Source organism: Trachypithecus francoisi, unplaced genomic scaffold (genome assembly GCF_009764315.1).
Source record: "Trachypithecus francoisi isolate TF-2019V2 unplaced genomic scaffold, Tfra_2.0 Lachesis_group19, whole genome shotgun sequence".
Classification (NCBI taxonomy): Eukaryota; Metazoa; Chordata; class Mammalia; order Primates; family Cercopithecidae; genus Trachypithecus; species Trachypithecus francoisi.
In genome coordinates this window covers 6,523,310-6,549,213 of record NW_022681464.1, presented here as the reverse complement: position 1 = coordinate 6,549,213, position 25,904 = coordinate 6,523,310, and the positions used below count along the sequence as shown (strand labels likewise).

The following is a 25,904-nucleotide window of genomic DNA, read 5'->3' as shown; positions in this document are numbered from 1 at the left end:
AGTCTACCCAAGGCCCCTGGGCCGCTCCTTTGCCAAGGCATTGCTGGCAGGAGTAGCTGCAGCTTGGTGACCCTAGTCCCAGGTTGGGTGGGGAGAGAGGGGACAGGGTCCTGGGAGGAGGAGTATGGTGGAAGGCTGAGAGAGAGAGAGGGGGCTGCAATAGAGAAAGAGAGGAAACCACACACTTCCCCACATGCATCCATAGCCGCACTTATTATATTATATTGGAAGGCATGGCCCATAGGGCAGAGAGGTTTTTATCTGTTTTGTCAGCTGCTGCGTCCCCAGGGATATTAGCCAGGCACTTAATAAACAGATGAGTGAATGAATCAGTGAAGCAATCAACCATGTATTGAGGGCCAACTATGTCCCAGACACACTGTAGATGCTTCGTGTGTATTATCTAATTTAGTCCTTCTTATGGGAGTCCATTCATTTGTGCATTCACTCATTCTTCATTCTACTGACTCTCTGCTGCCAGGTACCAGGCAGGCATTGTGTGGGCCAGGGCCTAGAGATATGGAGGTGCAGTGGCCAAACCTAGCTCCTGTTCCCACGGAAAGTAAACCTTCATAGAGGATAGAGACAGAAACAGCAGCAGCAGTAACAAAAAATCAATAATAACAGGGCAGCAAGGCAGGGAAGGACAAGGAGCCAGAAGGGAGGAGGTGGCAGCCAGATGAAGGGGAGGTGACGCTCCCCTGGAGGGCCCCGCATGGGGAAGGCGTGGGTGTGAGGCAGGAGGCACAACACACTGGAAGCTAAGGAAGAGATGGGGTAAGAGCACACACTGGGGAGCAGAGGTCAGACTCGGGAGCTGCACATAAGGTCCCAGAAACCACTGAAGGGCCTGAAGGCTGCGGCATGAGAATGGCACTGTGCAGTGGCTGCTCCCATCACAGCGGGGAGAACTGGAGGGCATGGTGCAGCAGGCAGGGGCAGGAGCCTGGTCCAGGGAAGCGGGAAACAGGCCTGAATTAGGATGATGCTAGCTGGGTGGATTTAAAATATATTTAGGAAAGGGGAGGAGCAGGTAGAGGAGCTGCATGTGCATACACACACCCACACCCACCATACACTCACACACACATTCATACAGACACACACACAGACATGCACACACAGATACACACACGGACACGCACACACACACCCCACAGACTCACACACACAATACAAACACAACATATACAAAACACACACATCCACACCCATAACACACACAACACAGACAACACACCCAGACATGCATACACAGAGACACACACACCAGACACACACACAACCAGACATGCACATACACACAGATATGCACATACACACACCACACATACAACATAGATACGTACACACACACAACACAAAACAGACACACACTCACATGTAGACACACCCAGACATGCACACACAGACACACCCACAGACACAACAGAGCCACAACACAGACACACACACAGACACACACAATCAAGAATTTTAAAGTAACATTTACAGTGATTAAAACTAAAAGCATCTGGACCAGGTATAGTAGCTCACGTCTGTAATCCAGCACTTTGAGAAGGCAAGGCAGGAGGATCACTTGAACCCAGGAGTTAAAGACCAGCCTGAGCAACCTAACAAGACCCTGTCTTTACAAAAAATTTAACAATTAGCCAGATGTGACGGTGCACGTCTGTAGCTGCTCGAGAGGCTGAGATGGGAGGAGTGCGTGAGCCCAGGAGCTTGAGGCTTCAGTGAGCCAGAATCATGTCAGTCCTTTCCAGCCTGGGCCAAAGAGTGACACCCTGTCTCTAAAAATAATTAAACCAAAAAATTAAATTTAAAAAATAAATTTAAGAAAACCAACGAAAAACATCTAAGTGCTGGGTCTTCAGAGTTCCAGAATGATCAGAGAGGAGCAGAGCAAAGCTGCAAAGACTTTGTGGCAAGAGTTACATCTTGAAAAAGTGTGTAAGAATTCCTAAAATGGAGGTTGTTCTGGCCATTGATGTAACTTCGACACATCAGACAGCACAGCCCCTGTCTGCTATGGCTTCAGTGATCAGCAACTCCCCACTTCGTGGCTACCAGACTGCTATATAAATAGGCGCCAAGCTCCAGCACTAAGATCTCCTCATGCCCTGCACCCCCACACTGCAGTCCCCTTTCCAAAACTACTCTAGTTCAATGAAACCCGAGCCTTTTCAGACCATCAGGGTTTCCTTCAGGCTCTCTGCCATCATCAGCGCAGGCTGGAAGTCTCAGTGTCTGCTGATGACATTGTTCATGACTGCAATAAAGGGGACAACTTCTTTAACTGGGCTCTTTGGGTCAGTCTGGCTGACAAAGTTTGATCAGCTCAAGATGTGGCTCTATTTCCAGCACTTGCTAGCATGAGCCAGAGCTCAATGAGGCCCCAGCTTTATCTTTATTTATTCTTTCCCTCCTCTCAGCTGACACCTAAGGTCCCCAGCTTTCTATTGCCTCCTCGTTCACTCCTGAAGTCCCCTTGTCCCCCACCTTCCCTGCACAGTGCTTCTGGGTGTTCCCTAACTGCTGGTGGGGGTGTTTCCTAGGGCCTAGAGAGTTTGGGAGCCTCCTCACACACTGTGTTGATTCCAGCATGACATAGGGTTCTCAGGTATGTGGGTGCTTAGAGGGAAGTCTTCATCATGGAATCAGGTGTCTTAGAGGTACCAACAAGATGATGTTCTTTTCTGTGAAAAATCAGCATTTGTAGCACGATGGGGGCAACAAGTAGCTCCCACCAACCCACGCTCCCCACACACCACGCCTGTCTGAAGCTCCCATGGCATCCTGGTCAGTCACCAAATGTCCCACTGAGGCCAGTGTCAACCCCACGAAGAGAAGGTAAATTGGAGCTCAGAGAGGCTCAGTGCCCGGTGCAAGGTTGTGCAGCCTGCTGGAGTGGAGTCAGGTTTAAAGCCTGGGTCTGACTGTGTGCAAAGTTAGTTTGAAAAGTGACATCAGAGTTCCGGCCACCCTAATGATTCGTCCTTAAATTTGATTCTCTTAGGCTCCATGAAACCCTTCTGGGTGTGAGGCACAGAGCTCAGCACGCTGCTGGTCCTTAAAAAAAGAACCACATGAGGGCAATCATGAGAGGACAGTGGTGCTATGTGAAGAAGAAATGAAACTCACCCATAATAATGGAGATGAAAGTCCTAGTTCTTAGATGGCCTCAAAGTTTAGAAAACCTCACGCGTACTCAGAGAGAAGAGAGGGGCTGGGTGGGGCTGCAGAGTCCCCTCATGGCCTGTTTTCATTGAATAACATCTTATATTTCTATGTGGTAATGTCGCTGTTAACACGCACTTCTCATTGTTAGAAATAAAAACGACTCAAATATGTGAAAGCTTTTCTCCATTCAGTGACTTATGTGGGGGTTTTCCCATGAAGGCCTTAGGAGAGGCTGTGAGGCAGCTTATGCGGGGCTGCTTTCTGCATCTCTAAGGAAGGTGGAATGGGAAATAAAACCAACAAACTGTAAACTGCTCTCAGAAGAATTCCTTCCAGCTGAATTACAGAAACTTAGGCAAGAGCCGCTACTAAGTTTATGGGCTGGCAGTAAGTTTTCCTGCCCTCATGGCTTTGGGGAAACTCTGACGACTATTCTGCTAGAAGGAGTAATGAGTCAAAGACTGTCTTGAAATCCTGCAAAAGAGGATCTGGGAAAAATACCTGGCACCCCCATGACTATCCTTCCCACCACCTGGTACAACCAGAGGTGAAAATGCCTCAAGTTGATGTCAAAACAATAATCCATTTCACCCTCCACAAAGGCACAGGACATCTCTCAGCAACAGAGATCTTTCCTCTAATTGGAAAGTACACTCTTTGGCCAGTAGTAACTATGGCTTTCAAATGTTGCAAACAAAATCTCAGGAACATTCAGTATATAGCATATGATAGTATACAAAAATAGTATAAAATAGTATAAACTATCTGTCAAGAGAAGACATGTGTAGATTTTATTATGAAGTTATTCTTCAAGCTGATCAATCATTATTTCCACAGAAGTTCCCCATAAAAAATAATAAATTCTGAGATTATACCTAACATTTACAGCTAATACAACTGATTACCTATTACGTGGCAGGCTTATTCAAAGAATTTACATATAGTTACTCATTTCATCTTTGAAACAAGAAAAAGCAACTCCGAAAAAACTGCTTGAAAGTTCATATGGAACCAAAAAAGAGCCCGCATCGCCAAGACAATCCTAAGTCAAAAGAACAAAGCTGGAGGCATCACGCTACCTGACTTCAAACTATACTAGAAGGCTACAGTAACCAAAACAGCATGGTACTGGTACCAAAACAGAGATGTAGACCAATGGAACAGAACAGAGTCCTCAGAAATAATACCACACATCTACAGATATCTGATCTTTGACAAACCTGACAAAAACAAGAAATGGGGAAAGGATTCCCTGTTTAATAAATGGTGCTGGGAAAATTGGCCATAAGTAGAAAGCTGAAACTGGATCCTTTCCTTACTCCTTATACGAAAATTAATTCAAGATGGATTAGAGACTTACATGCTAGACCTAATACCATAAAAACCCTAGAAGAAAACCTAGGTAATACCATTCAGGACATAGGCATGGGCAAGGACTTCATGTCTAAAACACCAAAAGCAACGGCAGCAAAAGCCAAAATTGACAAATGGGATCTAATTAAACTAAAGAGCTTCCGCACAGCAAAAGAAACTACCATCAGAGTGAACAGGCAACCTACAGAATGGGAGAAAATTTTTGCAACCTACTCATCTGACAAAGGGCTAATATCCAGACTCTACAAAGAACTGAAACAAATTTACAAGAAAAAAACAAACAACCCCATCAAAAAGTGGGCAAAGGATATGAACAGACATTTCTCAAAAGAAGACATTCATACAGCCAACAGACACATGAAAAAATGCTCATCATCACTGGCCATCAGAGAAATGCAAATCAAAACCACAATAGATACCATCTCACACCAGTTAGAATGGCAATCATTAAAAGTCAGGAAACAACAGGTGCTGGAGAGGATGTGGAGAAATAGGAACACTTACACTGTTGGTGGGATTGTAAACTAGTTCAACCATTATGGAAAACAGTATGGCGATTCCTCAAGGATCTAGAGGTAGATGTACCATATGACCCAGCCATGCCATTACTGAGTATATACCCAAAGGATTATAAATCATGCTGCTATAAAGACACATGCACACATGTTTATTGCGGCACTATTCACAATAGCAAAGACTTGGAATCAACCCAAATGTCCATCAGTGACAGACTGGATTAAGAAAATGTGGCACATATACACCATGGAATACTATGCAGCCATAGAAAAGGATGAGTTCGTGTCCTTTGTAGAGATATGGATGCAGCTGGAAACCATCATTCTTAGCAAACTATCACAAGAAGAGAAAACCAAACACCGCATGTTCTCACTCATAGGTGGGAACTGAACAATGAAATCACTTGGACTCGGGAAGGGGAACATCACACACTGGGGCCTATCATGGGGAGGGGGAGGAGGGAGGGAGGAGGGATTGCATTGGGAGTTATACCTGATGTAAATGACGAGTTGATGGGTGCTGACGAGTTGATGGGTGCAGCACACCAACATGGCACAAGTATACATATGTAACAAACCTGCACGTTATGCACACGTACCCTAGAACTTAAAGTATAATAATAATAATAATAAAAAAAGAAAATTCTTTAGCTTTAAAAAAAAAATTAATAATCACTTTTACGTGCTGTTTCATCAATGTTTAATGAACTCTACCCAACGAATAAAACTCTCTTTAAACAATCAGAAAGGCCGGGCGCGGTGGCTCAAGCCTGTAATCCCAGCACTTTGGGAGGCTGAGACGGGTGGATCACGAGGTCAGGAGATCGAGACTATCCTGGCTAACACGGCAAAACCCCGTCTCTACTAAAAAATACAAAAAACTAGCCGGGCGTGGTGGCGGGCGCCTGTAGTCCCAGCTACTCTGGAGGTTGAGGCAGGAGAATGGCGTGAACCTGGGAGGCGGAGCTTGCAGTGAGCTGAAGTGAGCTGAGATGCGGCCACTGCACTCCAGCCCGGGCGGCAGAGCGAGACTCCATCTCAAAAAAAAAAAAAAAAAAAAAAAAGAGAAAGAAAAAGCAACTCCAAGGGCAGGCAGATAATTTGAGTTTCAGTCCCATCTTTTCCCATTCACTTACTCAGTAAATACTTACTGAGGGCCTAGTGTATAGTAAGCACGGGACTAAAAATACAGCCACTAGGACACATGGGGTTCCAGCCTTCAAGAGCTAAAAGGCCAGTCCTTATTAGCTGAGTGATCTTGGACTAGTCAGTCTCACATTCTTGCTCAGATCGGGCTCTTAAGGTTTACTACACTCTGAGGCTTGGAATGTAGCCGTCCTTCCTACTTCACAGAGTTGTACTGACAATCGGATGAGATAAGCCATATGAAGGGTTTGGTACAGTACCACCACAGAGTAAGGATTCAGTGAATGTTGGCTATTATTACTGACATTAAAATGACATGCAGGCCGGGTGCAGTAGCTCAAGCCTGTAATCCCAGCACTTTGGGAGGCCGAGACGGGCAGATCACGAGGTCAGGAGATTGAGACCATCCTGGCTAACATGATGAAACCCCGTCTCTACTAAAAAGTGCAAAAAAACTAGCCGGGTGAGGTGGCGGACGCCTGTAGTCCCAGCTACTCGGGAGGCTGAGGCAGGAGAATGGCGTAAACCCGGGAGGCGGAGCTTGCAGTGAGCTGAGATCCGGCCACTGCACTCCAGCCTGGGCGACTGCGAGACTCCGTCTCAAAAAAAAAAAAAAAAAAAGAAAAAAAAAAAAGAAACAAGCCTCCCTGCATGAAAACCAGACAGAAGTGCTGAAAAATGGCTTAAAGGCACTGAGCTCATCTTCATCAACATTTTTAAAGAACAAAGCTGTTTTAGTAAGAGAAGGCAGGTTCTGAAGAACTGCCTTCTTTCTCTGTCTCAGAATCAGGCTCAACTGGAGGAGAGAAGATTGGTCCTTGAGTGGGTTTATGGCTATGGTAAGGTGGACAGAGGGGTAATTTCTTTTCTTTTTTTATTTTGAGATGAAGTTTCACTCTTGTTGCCCAGGCTAGAGTACAATGGCATGATCTCGGCTCACTGCAACCTCTGCCTCCTGGGTTCAAGCGATTCTCCTGCCTCAGCCTCCCTAGTAGCTGGGATTAGAGGCATGTGCCACCACGCCCGGCTAGCTTTTTTTGTATTTTTAGTAGAGATGGTGTTTCTCCATGTTGGTTAGGCTGCTCTCCAACTCCTGACCTCAGGTGATCCACCCGCCTCGGCCTCCCAGAGTGCTGGGATTACAGGCATGAGCCACCGTGCCCAGTCCAGAGGGTAACTTCTACCATGTATGTGACATTAGGCTTTTGCCATCTCATGGGGTAACTAAGAAGGGTTTACCATCTAAGAAGGGGTAACTTCTGCAATGTATGTGACCTTGACCTAGGTGTTTACATCTTCCTATAAGATCGTGCAGCACGTTCAACAACATCCAAGCTGAAGCATGGAAGCTAACTCCCTGAGCCGCACAGGGCTGTGGGGGCTGTGGCTGACCAGGAATGAAGCCTTCTGCTTGAAGTTCACAGAGACAGCCCAGTAGGAAGCTGAGTGGAAGTGACTTTGACTAGAGCTGCCATGTACCAGGCACTTCCTGCTTCACTAATGACCACCCTATAAAAAACAAAAGTGGCCTCTCTTGGCTCACTGGCTTCTTGCCTTCACAACACTCAGTGCAATTGGTGCTTCTCTTATTTATTTGTTGACTTGTGCACCATTTGTTTCCCCAGCTAGAACAAATACAGGCTCTAAGAAGGCAGGGACTTTATGAGCATCTGGCATGTCACCGACATCTTAAGACACATTTGCTGAATGAGGAATTAAATAAGTGAATAAATGACATAAAATCTGCACAAAAATCCTGTGACACAGGTATTATTAACTCTATTATAGAGATGTAAAAAATCAAGGTCCCAAAAGGATAAGTCACATGAAAAAGAGGCCACAGCAGTGAGTGGTAGAGCCAGAAGCTGAACGAAGCTCAGGCTTTTCCTCTGGAGCCCCCTCAGGGTCAAAAGGGACCTAAGTGTGTCCTTCTTAAAATGTCTGTGGCCAATGTGGCCACTAGGTTTTCATGTCTTTCAAGTAATAATAATGAGCTTCAGATGTTTCTTCAGTATCCTCCTAACTAGCAACTCACTAACCTTTTGTGGCCGAGTTTCCTCACTGTGAATGATGGGGTTGATCACCAGGTGACCCCAGGCTGGGGTCAGGAGGCCTTGGCTCTGTCTTGGCTCAGCAGCTGGCAAGCTGGGCAGTTTGGGGCAAGTCATAGCATTTCTCAGGACTCAGTTTTCTAGCCTTGTGAAAAATGAAGGACCTTTGAGCTCCTTCCAATTCTGACTAGGTGTGGTTTTATGAGATGTGGTTTTATGTTTAGACCAATAAGGTCTAAAGGTGTATTCCCTGCCATGCCTCTAGGCTCTGCACGGTTCACTTGGAGAAAGGGTTGAATGGGTTGGGCCTGGGTTCAGCTGCAACCCTGAAGTCAAGCATTTGTTGATTTCTACTTAGACAGACTTTGCACTGGAGATGGTATCTGAATGTCCTGGGGGCTGACAATAGACAGTTTTAAAGGCTAAGGCTCCCCACTGCTGAAAACAAAGACAAGCTTGAAGCTGCTGTTGAGCCTGGGAGCTCCCAGATAAGTGGGCTGAGGTTCCAGGCGCTGCCCTGTCTGTGCTGGTTAGTGAAGGCCTGGTCCCCTCCACAGACTGGGTTCCCAAACTGCTGTCTCCTAAGTGTGCACCAGTGGTCATGGGGAGACCGAAAGAGCGCGTAGAGAGAGCAGCATGAACACACGGCCATTACTGGAAAACCTGAACATACAGATAGCACTGTGCACGCCCTGAACTACAGTGCCAGCTCTCCTCCCACAGTGAGCAAGGGAGCAGAGAGATTGTTCCTTAGGGTTGTTTGCTTGGAACTTTTCACCAGCACCTAAAAGGTTCAGAAAGGGGAATCATGCTCTGTTTGCTATTTATGCACGTTCTCCAGGACTGGCTACACAGAGTAAACGCCTGGAAGCACACGGTAAGGAGCTTCCTTTTTCCTGAAGGGAGTTGTTTGTAAGGGCAGTGCCTGGGTGAACACTAGGCATAAATCATAAAAGAATTTTGAGAATGTTACTCAGTCAACCTGGGTAGGCCTGAGCTGAATTTAATTTGACCCCTCTCCAAATCTACCTGTCCATCCACCTCCCTACAGAGCGAGCCAGCATGGTTTGAGGCTTAAATAGCAATTCTTAAAAATATGTGCTCCTCCCTCTAAGATGTCTTACAAGTCTAAAGTACTAAGGAAAAGAAAGACAAAAGGTTTAATTTAGCACTAAGGACACGGGGGACACATTTTGTCAGGAGTCAGTCCAAGAAATGTCAGTCTGAATGTCAAATCAACAACCTAGAAAAGATCACCCTTTCCTTTATATCCCTTTGTAGAGAATAATGATGCCATCCTGTGAGGCTAAGGAAAGTCCAACTTCTTCACTCGAGAGTGTCTTCGTCTCTGACATGGCTAACAAACCCTCTTGGTGGCCCATGGCCCCGGCTGCTCAGGCATCCCCAGGCCCTCCCAGCTCTGACATCCGTCTGGCTCTTCTCTACTCACATCTTCCCTCCCTTGGGCTTCTCAAAACCCCTTTGGGCTCCAGCTAGTGACTCTCAGGTCAACGTGCTTTGAGGACTTAGACTAAAGCTCCAGGAAGGCAGAGGAGGTGCCTGGGAAGGATCGGGGGCTTGGATCTCATAGTTACGGCAGGAATTCAGCTAGAACCGCCTGGTACAGGGCAGGGCGCTGGTTATCTCAAGCTCAGGCTACTTTGGTGAGGAGCCCCTGGCTTTCATGCTTCTCTTTCTGAGATACTTGTTCTGAGACACAGCTCAACAAGGAGAGAAAACCCATCTCTCAAGCTTGTAGTTTGGTCTCAATCCAAAGCTACTTACAGCAATCCTGTTGTTTTGATTTTTGGAGCCAGAGGTAATGCTAGACTCTCAAGTTTGGCCGGAATGTTTTTATCAGCTCCAGTGAATCAACCTACCACAGTGGGACATCCGGACGCCCAGCTCAGAGACAAAGCAAGGGTCTGGTTTGGTGGTTGAGACTTGGGTACAACAAGCAGACCAAAAGCCTGAAAGCCGTCTCTGCTGTCAGTCATGTGATCTGGTGAAAACCCACAGGAAGTTCAGTGAACAGATGGAGGGCACAACTGCAATAATTTTATTACCACGAAAGTTCAATGGAGTTTTCCCCCTTCCACCTCAAGATGATATAAGATAGCATCAGAAACTCTAGCAAGCACCTGGCACAGGTCCAGAGCGTCTAATACAATTTAAAATCCAATAGCTACATAGCAGATTGAAAAAAAAAAAATTCAAGACCATATTAAGCCTCTGAATAGACAAGGAAATGGGTGATTGCTGGTCGCAAGGCATACCAGTAACTGTTGGCAGATGGTGCAGGTCAGGAGTGATGGGTTAGTGACTACAGACAGCACGCGCAGGGCTTGTGGTGGGCAGTCCTGCTCAGATGAAAACTACACAGGTTTTGAGATCCTGTCATAAAATAGCAGAGGATGTATTTACATTCTTTTCTTAATTCCGGGGGTGAAGGATGAAATTGGGGATTATGTAGCCTCATATCATTCCCCCGCCCCCCATATTTTATTGCTGTGTAACTTTAGTCCGTCAATGATGAGTCCTGAAATCAAATGTTGGTGGGCTTCAGCTAAACATGAGGCATTTGCTCGGCTGTAGAGGAAAGGGAGGAATAACTGCTGCTCCTTGAACAGGGTGCATCAGTTAGGGGGAGGAAACAAGAACAAGCGGGGAGCATGACCCAGGATGGGAAGCGGGTGGTGCTCCCAGAGGACGCTCTCCCAGGTAGTTCTGGTGAACACTGGGCCCAGGAGGTTTTAGGTGGGCTTGGACAGCAAACTCTGGGAGAAATAATGAATCATCAACTCAGCTAAATTGTTGATCAAGACTGAAAAGTGCAGGCTCTTTCAAGTGTAATGGAAGGAGTGACAAATCTATCAAATATTATAACAAAAAAGAAGATAAGCACTAGTCTATGAATAACATCAGCAATGTATGTGGAAAAGTTCCATTTTATGTGAATTAATTTTAAAATTAATGAAGAACTTTATTTCTTTCTTTCTGTATTGAGATGGAGTCTTGCTGTGTTGCCCAGGCTTGAGTGCAATGGTATGATCTCGGCTTACTGCAACCTCTGCCTCCCGGGTTCAAGTGATTCTCCTGCCTCAGCCTCCCAAGTAGCTGGGATTTGAGGGGCACGCCACTACCCCCAGCTAATTTTTGTATTTTTAGTAGAGATGGGGTTTCACCATGTTGGCCAGGCTGGTCTTGAACTCCTGACCTCAGGTGATCTACCTGCCTTGGCCTCCCCAAGTGCTGGAATTACAGGCATGAGCCACTACGCTGGGCCAGAACTAAATTCAAAATACATAAAATTATAAAGCACCACTTATAAGAAGTTACAAGTTAAGAAACGCAAAGCTAAAATTAAGAAGCCCATCATGAGAGTGGCTCATAAGACAGTTGCAACACATTGCATATCCAGGAACACCACACCGTGGCTGGCGACACAAAGGCAACTTGGAGGGGGGGTCTCTGGGCACTAAGTTACCACCCAAGAGGGGCACTTACAAGGTTGGCAGACACGGATCCTGAGCTCAGGAAATGGTTTCACCACTGTGGAGTGTCTGCAAGTGACACTAATAGTTTCTGGAAGCGAGGGCGAAAAGACTCTTTGGGAAAACATGGAGGATATAAAGTGGAGCCCCATGCTCGGGACAAGCTTTCCACAAACCATTGTATCATTGGCTAGAACTGGAAGCCCCCCCGAGTCTGAATCTTGAGCAAATGTCCCTGGTAGGACCTCGGCCACAGACCCAGGCTAACGGGGTTCACAGAAAGGAGAGAAACTCGATCTTCGGTTTTCAGTTTCTCTTTCTTTTCTGGGGGCTGGTGGGAAGGTGCAGCCTCTCCTGCTGCCTTGGCATGTGGGCAGGGTTCTGACTTGTGGAGACAGGGCTGGGGTGGGGGTGCTGGAACTGCATGTGGAGGGAGCCTCTGGAGCAGACAGAGGCTGACAGCACTCTTTTGGGGGCCGACCTGCAGTGAGGTGTGGCTAGAAGTAAGTTTGGAAAGGTGGGTGGAGGCACGGAGGTGGCCTCGAGGGAAGCCTGTTCACCTGGGAAGCCTAGAGCCGAGGGGACAGGTGGAAGACAGAGACTCATGATCTGAAAGCCATCAGCTGCGGGGCGGCAGGTGAAGTTGCCGATGTGTCAGCTCCTCAGGAAGGCTGACTGCATTACTGAGTCAAACTGCCTGATGCATATCAATTCCTACTTAGGAGGCTGCAAGAAGGAGAATATTTTGATTCCAAGGTAGGAGATGGCGGCAAAAGTGGAGAATTCTGCTGTCTGTCTTCAAAGATTATGATACTAATGAGAGACAGAGTCTGAATACAAGGTGCCAAGAGTCCTTCCTAACCCACAGCAGTAATGCTGTCTTTGAGGTTCTGAACAGACTGCGTGGGATCCTGCCCATTAGTAGCCCCATGCCAAGCTGCAGAGCTTCCCAACATGCCGAGGGCCAAATGGGCAGAATGTTAAACAAAAGCACAGCAGCGTGCTGTGGGTAAGTAACCTGAATTCCCTTTCTTGAATAAAGGTCTCCCTGCCTTTGTGAGAATGCAAAGGCAAAGATTATGATGAGCTGAAGCCTGGAAAGGCTGGGTGAAGAAATGTTTCCCTCCAGCGTTTCAGGAAATTTCCTGGGAGGGCTCACACCAAAAGACGAACAAGCAACCAGTGGCTGACTAATGGAACAACGGCTCCCCGCTGCTGGCCAGTGAGGATGGAGATGGTGACGCTGCCACGGCAGCTCAGGCGACTCAGCCCAGTAGCCACGTGAGCCTGGCTAGGGGAAGTGAGTAATGAGGGGGCTAGGGGAGGCGCAGGCTGAAGGAAACTTTGGGGTTTATCAAGTCATTCTTGTCTCTTTAGCTGTCACTCTCTGCTCCCACTTTCCTGAAATGGAGGCAGGACTCTTCAGACAACTCAGAGACTCAAGAGCCACCAAATGGGTTCAGGCCCTGCTTTCTGCTAGCACTGCCACAGAGCCCCTAAAAACCACTGAAGACAGGCCATTTTCATTGTCACTGTTAGGGTAGAAAAGAAAGAATACTTGAAACTCTCTGTTTTCCTAAACCAACGTAGAGAAAGCTAATAAGCAAGGGGCAGGTGATGTGATAAAAAATCAAACAGGATTTGGCTCTTAGACTACATGCCACTGAGGAGAAGAGAATCTTCACAGAGGGCTAATGAGTGTAAAAATATTCATATTTGTAAGCTGAAACAAAGATTCAATCTCCATTTATAAAAGCCTATTCTTTTTCATTCATGATTCCTGCTTTATTTATTTTATTATTATTTTTAAAGACAGAGTCTTACTCTGTTGGCCAGGCTGGAGTGCATTGGTGCGATCTCAGCTCACTGTAGCCTCAACCTCCCAGGCTCAAGCGATCCTCCCGCCTCAGCCTCCCTACCAGCAGGGACTACAGGCGCATGCCACCACACCTGGGTAATTGTTGTATTTTTTGTAAAGACAGGTTTTTGCCACTTTGCCCAGGCTGGTCTCAAACTCTGGGGCTCAAGAGATCTGCTGCCCACCTCAGCCTCCCAAAATGCTGGGACTACAGGTGTGCGCCACGGCCTGGCCCAATTCCTGCCTTTAGCCTTTCCTCTACAAAAAGGCATAGGTTGGGAGTTTCATTTCTCAGTGTGTCAGCAGTGTAAAACCTGGCCCACCATATCCAAAATAGGGTCTTGATCTGGCCTTGGGGCAGGCTAGAAATTTAACTACACTGGTATAAATCCATGTGATCTGAATTTTTTTTTTTGTTTGTAATTTTCTTATGAAGGGAACAGTTTCACAGTTTACAACTTTATGAACTAGCAGTAACACTGTGGGCAGGATAGAGGGAAAGTACATTCAGAGGTGGCAAAGCAGTGATACTGACTGACCAGACGAGAAGACCGCAGAGGTGAAGGACTCGACACTTCTGCAGACCGCTGCTCCTTGAGCTCAGGTCTCTTGCGGACACTGCTCAGGGGCTGGCTCAGGCAGGGCCACAGATGAGCATGCGCAGTGTTTCCCAGGCAGGCCTGTCGCATGATGGGGCCAGAAAGAGCCAGGGCAAGGGAGCTGGGAGTCATGCTCATTCCCACCTGCCCCACATGTTAACTGGGGGGCAGTCTGGTGGTGGCCCAGGAGACGCCCTGCCCCATTGTTCCTAGTTTGACAGCTGAAGCTGCGCCAGACACACCACCATGACATCTGCTGTCTTCCTTTCCTCAGCCTAGATAGGAAGGCAGAGCAGGCAGCTAGCATTTCATGCTCCCCAAGGCAACTGTCGCATGGTCAATTACTTGAAATTTCAATAAATACCATAAAAAAGAAGTGTAAACTTTTAAGACTACCATGTACCTCTCCCATCTAGGCTATGAATGGTATCATGGAGGGAAAATTCAAGATGTTTGGATTTCAGAGGTGGCTCTGACACTAATAAACTTGGACAAATCATGTCCCTTCTTGACACTTAGTTACTTCATCTGTAAACCATTACGGCTGACGAGGCCTGCTCTGACTGGTGGAGAGCAGAGCTGAAGACTGACTATGATGTTGAGGTGGCACAGGCAGGGCTGAGAGGCCCAGTGAGGGCCAGGCACAGCTACTGGCCGGACTCTGTTACCACCTTGCTCTGCCTTGTCCAAGCAATCCCAGAGAAGGGCCTCAAAGGAGCCCATGTCCTGCCTTGGAACAAGGTTCACAGCCAAAGGACAACTGGAAAATACAAGACCTTTCCCTTCTCTATCACGATTTTTTTTCAAATCAATGCCCCAGTAGGTAAGTAAAACATCTGTAAATGAAGCATTTGGAGATCTCTAGTCATTTTCAAAACAAGGAATTAAGAGCAAGGACTCATATTTTATAACACAGGCTCCAATTATGCTACATTTACATTTTTCTTCTTCTTTTTTTTCCTCAGAGGTTGGGTCTTGCTCTGTTGCTCAGGCTGGAGTGTAGTGATGTGATCATAGTTCACTGCAGCCTCAAACTTCTGGGCTCAAGTGATCCTCCCACCTCAGCCTCCTGAGTAGCTAGGACCATGGGTCTGCACCACCATGCCTGGCAAATTTTTAAATTTTTTATAGAGCTGGGGTCTCACTATGTTGCCCAGGCTGGTTTTGTGGTCACGTGATCCTCCTGTCTTGACCTCACAAAGTGCTTGGGTTACAGGTGTGAGCCACACTGCCTGGCACAAATTTACATATTTCAATAAAGAAAGACACACTGCTTATCTCTTAATTTACTTTCAGGGACCAATGATAGATAATTCAATTTGTGATACACTGTAAGCATGAAAATTAAACAACATTGAGAGTTACCTTGGAAACACCCATAAAACATTTTAAAGGATCTTTCAAAAGGAAATTCCAAATTTAAATAATCAACATACTATATTTTGGGATTTGGATATAGGTAACATATAATAAGACACTTATATTTGGGTTTATTTAGAGCAAGAGGATGCAGAACATACCTTTTTTTTTTTTTAAATCAAAATTTGGTATACATAAGAAAAAGTGAAAACTCTAAATTTCCCCTAGAGAGAACTAATGTATGTTCAGCACAAAAGGGGTGACAACATCTGAGTTTTGGAACTTGTCCAATGAAAAAGCAGATTTAAGGAAGATAGAATGATGTGCTTATTTAAAGAGAAACTTACATTGTAAATACATCTTCTATGGTTTCTACCTCTAAGTGCATACAAAACACTTTCTGATGAAGAAAGATGTTTCAAGATAAAACTTCTGATTAAATCCCTCTTGCAAGGATTTGTGTCCTTACAGAAAAGACCACAGCCAGCCAGCTAGTCCCATCCCCCACGTAAGGACACAGCTAGAGGGTGCTGTCTACGAACCACAAAGTGGGCCCTCAGCAGACACCAAATCTGCTGGTGCTTTGATCTTAGACTTCTCAGTCTCCAGGACAGTGAAAAATAAGTTTCTGTTGTTTATAAGCCTCCCATTCCACATTATTTGGTTATAGCAGCCCCAGCGGACTAAGACAAAAGGTGACCTGCTCACCCATGCATCCTTCCTTCCTTTTTATTAATATTTACATTGTAACTATAATCACTTGTGCTTTAACAAATACCATGGTGATAGAAAATAATGGTCGTCTTTGCCACCGGCTTGATGGGTCTGCATCACTGAGCTGTGACTGTACCAAGACCCTAACCCAATGGCTGATCCTTAGCTGTTTTCCTGGCTGTTCCGGAGGTCAGGTAGCAAGGGGCTCAGCTGGCAGTTAGCGGCTCAGGTGGCTGCTACACAGTGTGGTGGTATGAGGGAGGGAGCTGTGCTGGGAGTCCTGCAAGCTGAAGGCTTACTCAGTACCACCGGAGACCCAACATCTTATTATGGAAAATTACCCATGCACACCAAAGTGGGGAAAATAATACAGTGAACACTGTGTGCCCATCACCCAGCTACAAGCCATTAACTCATGGGCACTCATTTAAGCTACCCCAACTTCCCTCCTCTGAATTAGTTTGGTGCTAATTCTGGACATTATATATTTTCACTCTTAAATATTAACCTAATTAAACAGGTAAGAATGTTTTACTCTGCTTTAAGAAAACCCAATATGAGAATAAAATAAATTGTAGGGTGACCCTTTGTACCATAAAAGCATTTAACAAAAATATGAAATATGGTCCCTGCCCTTAAGGATCTTAACATTTACTTGGGGAGCTAAGATAAATGCAAATGAAAAAAAAATCACTAAAAAGCAATCCTCTAACATAACCTAATGTTAGAAAGTACAATGTCATAATTGCCAGTTCTGATCTGTATGAACTCTGGAGTCTCCACAAACTGGGTGCCCAGGACCTCTGAGCTTCATTTGCTTCCTCTCCTTTAAGCAAACCATCAGCCTCTGCCAGGTGAGCTTCCTGAGGTCTCCTGCACACTTCAGGCAAATGCCCCCCTCCATGCCTTTTCTGACAGGTCTCTTTATAGCTAGGATGCCCTTCCCACCACACTTCTGTTTCCTGCAGTGCTGGTGCAGATGCTTCCTTCCCTCCAGAGTCTTGTATGGTCCTCTCCAGTGCCCAGTCCTTGCCTGCCTACAGCATTACCTGTGTATTTCTTACAAAGTGTCTGGCTGCACATGGGTTTCGATAGTTTTCATTCACTACTGGACATAAATGATTTGAAGGTAGGCTCTCTGTGCGCCATGCAGCCCCAGGTCAGGCATTGCTGAGTGAGGAACAGTACCCTCTGCCACACGGTGGCTTAGGGGGGAGAGAGAGAGAGAGAGAGAGAGAGAGAGAGAGAGAGAGAGAGAGAGAGAGACACATAGAGAGAAAGAGAGAGAGAGAAAGAGAAAGACTCTGTAAAAACTGCAGTCAGGGGATGCCGGCAAGATAGTTCACCTAGGGTGGTCCCGATGGAGAGGAGAGAGAAGTGGAAGGCACTGTCTAGTCAGGAGAAATTGTTCAGAAACCTCGCTGAGAAAAAAAAAAAAAACAAAAGAACAAAAAAACCTTCCCATACAATGACCTTTCTGAGCAGTTCCTGGATAGCGAGGGGGGCATGAATAAAAAAGTTCATAATAAAAATCTGATCATGTTATTCTGTACTTAAAAAAATCCCGATGGCTTCTCAATGGAAACCACTGCCATAGAAGATACCAAAAAGTAGAGGCAGAGCCTCCGAACCATGGTGTTCATAATCTACACATGGAGATAAAAGATGTACAAAAATAACTATCAGACAAGATAGGAGGTGATAATATCATCTGAAGTGTGCAAATAAGTATAATCTGTGGGGATCCAGGGAAGGGAGCAATTAAGCTGGAAGTATCAAGAAAGGCTTCAAGGAGGAGGAGACACCTAGGTGGTCTGTAAACAAAGGGTAGGATTTGGGCATGTGGAAGTGGGGGGAAGGGCAACCCAGGCCAAGGAATAACAGAAGCACAGACAGGGAGACAGAAAAGCACAAGGGTGCCCACGGAACAGCCGGTGTGTTTGAGAATAAGAGGGGGAATGTGAAAATAGCTTGGAAGGTAGGTTTATGGAGATCTGCTGAGACTTTTCTGCATACGAAGTGGGGCCACTCCATGCACCTGAGCAGAGCTGTGCCCAGGACCTGAGCATGCTCTTGAGAGACTACTTGGGAAACAATGTGGTCCATCGGGATGGGAGGGAAGCAGCCCTTGGAGGCGAGCAGCTAGTGCAGGGTCTAGGCGATGGGGGCTGAGGGGTAGGACCCAAAGATGACAGTGGGAACAGAGGAGAGCTGGCAGTGCCACCAGGGTGAGTGGGCAGGGAGACCTGGCAGCTCTTCACAGCTGCCTCTCCCCAGAAAGGGAAGGAAATCAGGGCTGGGAAGGAAGAGATCTAGAAATGAATCCGAGAGCTTCCTCTGTCAATAGTCAAACTTCATATGTTTACAGTCCAGTGACCTGTGTTGCTTTTGTTTTTCCCTAGAAACAAAAGAGCAGACAAATAAAATTCTGTTTCCATCCTCCATCTGGCTCCATCCTAATGAGTCTTTATCTTTCTGATATGGTCTCTTCGAGCCAGTTTGCCTCTGGGAAAGGGTCTCTGTGCAGCTGACCTCATGGTGCCTTGATATTCAGTTTAGCAGTAATTGCGGAGACAAGCCCCCGGGCCCGATAGCCTCATAGCCCAGATTAAGCAAGCTGTCTGGAAGGTTTGTCAGAATTATAATTCTGCCTTTATCTTCAAAGGTTAGAAAATGGGGAGAGAGAGCCTGGGAGAAAGTCCCAATACACATTTCTGAAGGAAAGAGGTTTCACTTATTCTCTATATTTTAATCTGATTGTCAGCCCTGTAAATATTACAAAACTAAAACAATGGCTTAGGAACAAGCGCAGACTCACTGTCACCAACAATTAACTTTCTGATCACACCCTTATCTAGCCCAGCTCAGGACCTGCTGACTATGACCTAGTCAGTCCCTAGAACTTGATTCTGGGATCCCCGAGGCCTGCAAATGCAGCCACTGATGGACTCTTCTGGTCCTCCTGCCATAAATGTGAAGCCAGCAAGCTTCCTCCCACAGGTTTCAGGGAAAACCAGGAGGCCTTAAGATTCCTGAGACAACATTTAAGTCTCTAATCCATCTTGAATTAATTTTCGTATAAGGAGTAAGGAAAGGATCCAGTTTCAGCTTTCTACTTATGGCTAGCCAATTTTCCCAGCACCATTTATTAAACAGGGAATCCTTTCCCCATTTCTCGTTTTTTTTAAGGTTTGTCAAAGATTAGATGGCTGTAGATGTGTGGTGTTATTTCTGAGGACTCTGTTCTGTTCCATTGGTCTACATCTCTGTTTTGGTACCAGTACCATGCTGTTTTGGTTACTGTAGCCTTCTAGTATAGTTTGAAGTCAGGTAGCGTGATGCCTCCAGCTTTGTTCTTTTGACTTAGGATTGTCTTGGCGATGCGGGGTCTTTTTTGGTTCCATATGAACTTTAAAGCAGTTTTTTCTTTCTGTGAAGAAACTCATTGGTAGCTGGATGGAGATAGCATTGAATCTATAAATTACCTTGGGCAGTATGGCCATTTTCACGATATTAATTCTTCCTATCCATGAGCATGGTATGTTCTTCCATTTGTTTGTGTCCTCTTTTATTTCACTGAGCAGTGGTTTGTAGTTCTCCTTGAAGAGGTCCTTTACTTCCCTTGTAAGTTGGATTCCTAGGTATTTTATTCTCTTTGAAGCAATTGTGAATGGAAGTTCATTCATGATTTGGCTCTCTGTTTGTCTGTTACTGGTGTATAAGAATGCTTGTGATTTTTGCACATTAATTTTGTATCATGGGACTTTGCTGAAGTTCCTTATCAGCTTAAGGAGATTTTGGGCTGAGACAATGGGGTTTTCAAAATATACAATCATGTCATCTGCAAACAGGGACAATTTGACTTCTTCTTTTCCTAACTGAATACGCTTTATTTCTTTGTCTTGCCTGATTGCCCTAGCCAGAACTTCCAACACTATGTTGAATAGGAGTGGTGAGAGAGGGCATCCCTGTCTTGTGCCAGTTTTCAAAGGGAATTTTTCCAGTTTTTGCCCATTCAGTATGATATTGGCTGTGGGTTTGTCATAAATAGCTCTTATTATTTTGAGAGATGTTCCATCAATACCGAATTTATTGAGCGTTTTTAACATGAAGGGCTGTTGAATTTTGTCAAAGGCCTTTTCTGCATCTATTGAGATAATCATGTGGTTTTTGTCTTTGGTTCTGTTTATATGCTGGATTACGTTTATTGATTTGTGTATGCTGAACCAGCCTTGCATCCCAGGGGTGAAGCCCACTTGATCATGGTGGATAAGCTTTTTGATGTGCTGCTGGATCCGGTTTGCCAGTATTTTATTGAGGATTTTTGCATCGATGTTCATCAGGGATATTGGTCTAAAATTCTCTTTTTTTGTTGTGTCTCTGCCAGGCTTTGGTATCAGGATGATGTTGGCCTCATAAAATGAGTTAGGGAGGATTCCCTCTTTTTCTATTGATTGGAATAGTTTCAGAAGGAATGGTACCAGCTCCTTCTTGTACTTCTAGTAGAATTCAGCTGTGAATCCATCTGGTCCTGGACTTTTTTTGGTTGGTAGGCTATTAATTATTGCCTCAATTTCAGAGTCTGCTATTGGTCTATTCAGGGATTCAGCTTCTTCCTGGTTTAGTCTTGGGAGACTGTAAGTGTCTAGGAAATTACCCATTTCTTCTAGATTTTCTAGTTGATTTGCATAGAGGTGTTTATAGTATTCTCTGATGGTAGTTTGTATTTCTGTGGGGTCGGTGGTGATATCCCCTTTATCATTTTTTATTGCGTCTATTTGATTCTTCTCTCGACAAATGGGATCTAATTAAACTAAAGAGCTTCTGCACAGCAAAAGAAACTACCATCAGAGTGAACAGGCAACCTACAGAATGGGAGAAAATTTTTGCAATCTACTCATCTGACAAAGGGCTAATATCCAGAACCTACAAAGAACTCAAACAAATTTACAAGAAAAAAACAAACAACCCCATCAAAAAGTGGGGAAAGGATATGAACAGACATTTCTCCAAAGAAGACATTCATACAGCCAACAGAGACATGAAAAAATGCTCATCATCACTGGCCATCAGAGAAATGCAAATCAAAACCACAATAGATACCATCTCACACCAGTTAGAATGGCAGTCATTAAAAAGTCAGGAAACAACAGGTGCTGGAGAGGATGTGGAGAAATAGGAACACTTTTACACTGTTGGTGGGATTGTAAACTAGTTCAACCATTATGGAAAACAGTATGGCGATTCCTCAAGGATCTAGAGGTAGATGTACCATATGACCTAGCCATCCCATTACTGGGTATATACCCAAAGGATTATAAATCATGCTGCTATAAAGACACATGCACACGTATGTTTATTGCGGCACTATTCACAATAGCAAAGACTTGGAATCAACCCAAATGTCCATCAGTGACAGACTGGATTAAGAAAATGTGGCACATATACACCATGGAATACTATGCAGCCATAAAAAAAGGATGAGTTTGTGTCCCTTGTAGGGACATGGATGCAGCTGGAAACCATCATTCTCAGCAAACTATCGCAAGAACAGAAAACCAAACACCGCATGTTCTCACTCATAGGTGGGAACTGAACAATGAGATCACTTGGACTCGGGAAGGGGAACATCACACACCGGGGCCCCTTCATGGGGAGGGGAGACGGGGGAGGGATTGCATTGGGAGTTATACCCGATGTAAATGACGAGTTGATGGGTGCTGACGAGTTGATGGGTGCAGCACACCAACATGGCACAAGTATACATATGTAACAAACCTCCACGTTATGCACATGTACCCTAGAACTTAAAGTATAAAAAAAAAAAAAAAAAGATTCCTGAGACAAGACTTAAAACGGACTAGACTCCAGGTGCTTTGCACCAACGGCACAGTGCCCAGCCCTGACTGCCATGTACAGAACACACACGGGTGGCCATGCTGTTTGCCATTTGTTCTCCTCCACCTGACTCCTGAATTATTTGGAAAGGAAATAGGAGTCTTTGGAACACACTAGGGCTGACGGTTCCAGCTTAGAAAAACTGACTTCAGTGAGGGGTCATCCTCTTTACAAAGTTTAGAAAAAGTTACTCCCCCCTTCAGAAGTGTGCATCCAAATTTCACCCCAGGGATTCTTCCCCACCCTGTTTCTTTTTCACCTCTGAAAATGAGGGTGGGAATGGATGTCGTGATGGGAAGGAGATTATAATCCATCTGGAAAGCCACTGAGGCAATATGCCTTAATCTGTGGGCAGAAGGCAACCAACTCCCTATGCAGGTGCTTTCTGTGTCTGGAATATTTTGCCATGATCAGTTTTTAGTCACCTCTCACTTCCAGTGTAGCAAAATCTACAGGAAATGGAACCCTACTAATTGGAACTTTCACTAAAGCACACATATTTTCAGGACAAAGGAACAAATAAGAGAAAAAGCACATATTCAGCAAGTTAAAAAACAAAAAAACAACTGCTATAGAACCCTCCACTGAGATGATAACATTCTCTGCCCAGTTTCCCACACCTGACACAGGTCTGTCCAGGGAGAAACCACATGCGAAGGATGAGTGAAACCCTGAGATTAGGAATTAATCAAAAGATAAAAGGCAGTTTGTGTGTGTGTGTGTGTTTTTTAATCCATGCCTAAAGAATTCCCTCTTACTAAAAAGCTTGAGAAATAAGTTATATTTTGTAAATAAACATATGAACAGAACTAAAGAAATATATAAATGAAAAACACTATCACAGGGCTAAGAAACTAAATGTGGTTTAGGACAGTCACTGTTGAGGGGACCTCGTTCTCTAAAGGGACAGCCACAACCATACAACAAGCTGCTAATTCAAAATATGAAGTGCTCTAATAGCTGGGCTGCTAAGTGGTTGGAAAGGCTTTGCTGAGAAGGTAGTAATTTCTTTTTTTTTTTGAGAGAGTTTAGCTCTTGTCGCCCAGGCTGGAGTGCAGTGGTGCGACCTTGGCTCACTGCAGCCTCTGCTTCCTGGGTTCAAGTGCATTCTCCCATCTCAGCCTCTCAAGTAGCTGGGATTATGGGCACTCACCACCATGCCTGGCTAATTTTTTTGTATTTTTTGTAGAGACATGCTTCTGCCATGTTGACCAGGCTGGTCTTAAAATGACTGGCCTCAAGTGATCCAACTGCCTCGGCCTTCCAAAGTGCACGGTGGTGTGAGCCACCGTGCCTGGCTGAAGCTAATTTCTAAACCCTAAGAGAAAGGGGTGAGTTTGGGTAGGAAAGAAGCACTTTAGACATTGGGAAAAAATCGGAATAGAGTCATGTATGCAAAAATAGTAAAAATAACTATCTTTACAAGGGAGACAGTAAAACCAGTCATTCCCAAAAGGACTAGGCTTCTTATTTATATTATATACTGACAGTTTACAATTTATAAACCTATATAGAATCCTACCAGGAAACTGATAGTCCAACCATGCACATTATACAAAATCTAGTCAGAACAACTGCATGTCTAGAAAAGTAGCATTTTTAGGCAGATCCGAGTTTGGAAATATAAATTTTTTGATTTCAAAATGGGATGCTTCATAAACCTATTCATTGGTCAATAAAATTAACTTCTCAGATTTCAATTATTTTAAGCTAATATTTTTATTCTATCTTCCTCAAAAGTCATTTGTCACTTATAATGAAAATGCCTTTGAAGTAAACATGCAAAAATTCACATCAAACATAATTCTGAAAATAGATTCACTTCTGTGAAGCTCTCCACACCAGGTTCTATGACTTCATACTCCCTGAAGAAACTGTTAACAGTAAGAAATTTCACATTCACTTTCTGAAGGCCACTCTATGATCTATTTGATTAAATCCTACTTGAAAGTCAAAAATAACACAAAACTAGCTAGACTGATGCAAGGGAAGTTTTAGCCTTTGCACTTATCTGTGGAGAGGCTAGCAGGCATTTGAAATCTCCAGCTAGAGTGTATTAAGCTCTATTAATACATCACTGGGACAGCATGTTCAAAATATATATATATTTTTCCTTTTCACACTTCTAAATCTGCAACTAAAATAAATGTAGGTTTAATTTTTACTGTGTTCAAAATTGTAGTTTCTGTCTTTACTTTCAAATACTGTTTTGGAATTCAACCTCTTTGTTGTTCATGATGTATCTAGTATGAATTTATAGTCACTTCATGACTAAACACTGCCTCTTAAAAACACAGATGTTCTATCCCCAAGGGTTGCTAAGCTATTAACAAATTGTTTTCTCAAACTTTTTACTTACTTACATGGTTTAAATTAGCTACACTCATTTCTGAAAGTATTGAACTGTTTAAGGTATACTTAAAAGTTACTTGTTTAGCCACTTCATTGGAGATCAGAGAGAATAACTAAAAAATACAAATTGGCTGTAAGTGCTCACAGACAAATCACAAGCTTGGCTTGGGCTTCTTTGCACCGCACGTCACTAAAATACCCACAGAAGGCCTGGGTCTTGATTTTAGAGAAAGCAGGGATGTAATCTATTTTCCCATTCCCATTTGCTTTAAAACCAGTAACTCCACTAATTCCAAGTCCACACATTCATTACAACAACTTCCTCTAACTCATATTGCCTAGGCCATGTTTTCCTTTTTCTAGTGAAACAGCTAATTTTTTGTTTTTTTGAGACGGAGTTTCACTCCTGTTGCCCAGGCTGAAGTGCAATGGTGCAATCTTGGCTCACCGCAACCTCTGCCTCCTGTGTTCAAGCAATTCTCCTGCCTCAGCCTCCCGAGTAGCTGGGATTACAGGCATGCAACACCACGCCCGGTTGATTTTGTATTTTTGTAGATAGGGGGTTTCTCCATGTTGGTCAAGCTGGTCTCAAACTCCTGACCTCAGGTGACCCACCCACCTTGGCCTCCTAAAGTGCTGGGATTACAGGCATGAGCCACCATGCCCAGCCTCAATTTTTTTTATTTTCCGACATGCCTTGTAGTAAAATCAAATATATTATTCACTGAAAAAAATTAAAAGCAGGGCTTATAAAATTATCACTAAAATTAGTTCCACAATCCAAATATATAACAACTATGAAATACTTTGATGTATCTCTTTCTAGTCCTTTTAGTGAGGGGCATAGATCACATCTTAGGAGAGCAAAAATGGATAAAATCATTTGATTTTTACATGCAAATGGAAACAGGGAGAATAACTTTACATAGTTGATTTTTACGTTCATTGGAAACCCTTTAACGTTTCTATCACTTACCATACTTTGTTCACTTTTTAAGGAGCCTTCATGTACTGCCCCTCCCCACTTTACAAAAAAACTTTTCTTTTGTGAAATGTTTTTGTGAAATGCATACTGAAAAGTTCCCAATAATAAAGTGTAACAACTAAATAGGTTGGTGCAAAAGTAATCGCAGTTTTTGCCATATAGCATATAGGTTGGCCATATAGCAAAAATCGCGATTACTTTTGCACCAACCTATAGCAGAAGGTAAGCTCTTATGGAATTACTGCTCCAGCCTGGTCAGGGAACTCTCTCCCGTCTCCCGGGCCATCGCCACACTGACTTTTGTGGTGAGCACTCCCTGCTGTTTCTTATACTTAACTTTTACCACCTATACCTGCATTCCATAGCACTCTCGGTGAGT

General features: G+C 44.5%; 1 protein-coding gene across 6 annotated transcripts in view; it reads right to left on the bottom strand.

Annotated features, from left to right (window-relative positions):
* Positions 1-25,904, bottom strand: part of DYM (dymeclin) — a 437,123-nt gene that overhangs the window by 5,718 nt on the left and 405,501 nt on the right. The gene's annotated exons all lie outside the window — the stretch shown is intronic.